We start from the raw sequence: 1413 nt of genomic DNA, 5'->3' as shown, positions 1-1413 counted from the left end.
TTAGAAGGCTAACTCTTGAGGGAACTCAGAGTATGGAAAGGCTTGATGAGTCAGAGTAAAGTTTCTCTCAGCCATGATCAGGTAGGTTCCCAGGACTAGAGGGATGACAGGGGAGATAGCACTGAGGTTTGGCTTAGATGGCTACTAAGTATCTACTAGGCATCCAATAGCATATCTATTTGGCAGAACTAGGTCAGAAAAATAGAAGTCATCTATTCCCCACCAGACTGGGGATTCACCCCTGGGACCTGCACCTCAGAGCCATGTCAATGCCCAACCTGTTTGGTGTCCTTTCCTCTGTGCATCTGCTAAGTCCAGAAGCCATGTTAGCTGTCCTTGGTGTGACCCAGTGACATCCTCTCTTTTAGAGCAGTCAGCACATCATTGCTTATTAGCCATCCAACAGGAATGGCACCCACCTAAGTTCCAAGAACCTGCTTGGTCTCCAAGTATCTTACATTGTGAATGTCAATATGTCCTATAACATAAATAACTTGGTTTTAAACGTCTAGGACACTTGAAAACCCAAAGAAAGTCATAATTCCTAGAAATGTGAGAATGCAGGAAAAGAGACACGATACCTGTCCTTATGTATTTTTTTGTGTCAGACTGGGACCAGGTCAGCCTCTATCCCAAATCAGTACTGTAGACACATACCCTTATAATCTTTACTTTCATTTATTTATGTCTTATCTTCAGAGAGCATGCATTTTAAGTTGAATAGATACAACTAATTCTGGTTCACCTGCATTACATTCCTCTCTATGGTAAGAAATTGAAAACAAAAATCACGATGGAACTGCTTAATGTTGGTTTATTACCCATCTCGAGTACCATTTACATAACTGTCCACATGTTAAAGGGATAGTCTCTATTTGCCAGCGTTAGCCATCCTCCCATGGGGAGCTTAAATATCATCTTCCAAGGGGAGCTTAAATACCACATTCCTCTGAAACTGTCCACTGTTCTCAGAAACCTGCTATCTCTCCTTCATTTTCTGAAATTTCACTGCACTTGGGCATCCTTGAGTTTACTATCAGGTGTATACATATGTGTCTCCCTAACTCCACTCTCAGTTTTTAATATCGGGTATGGTGGTGTTTGTGTCCATCTTGTATTTATTTTTGTGTTTCCTACACAACCTGCAATAAAGTCTTAAATTAAATAAAGGAGTCATTGAAAGGACATAGTAGTAGACCAGGTATTTTAGTAAATTCCAACTGATTATTTATTACTGCATTCAACTTTCTTTAGATTGAAATTAATATTTTATATAATATCATATGCTCCCTACATGCAGTTCATATTGTTGAAATTATCGAAGTCCTAAGAAAAGTGTGCATATGATTATGAGTTATATCTTTTATATGGTACCTGTCTGGGCATAGCGTGTTTAGCAGAAATTTTCTATTC

The sequence above is a fragment of the Macaca nemestrina genome, chromosome 3, assembly GCF_043159975.1.
Source record: "Macaca nemestrina isolate mMacNem1 chromosome 3, mMacNem.hap1, whole genome shotgun sequence".
Classification (NCBI taxonomy): domain Eukaryota; kingdom Metazoa; phylum Chordata; class Mammalia; order Primates; family Cercopithecidae; genus Macaca; species Macaca nemestrina.
This window is presented reverse-complemented; position numbering follows the sequence as displayed.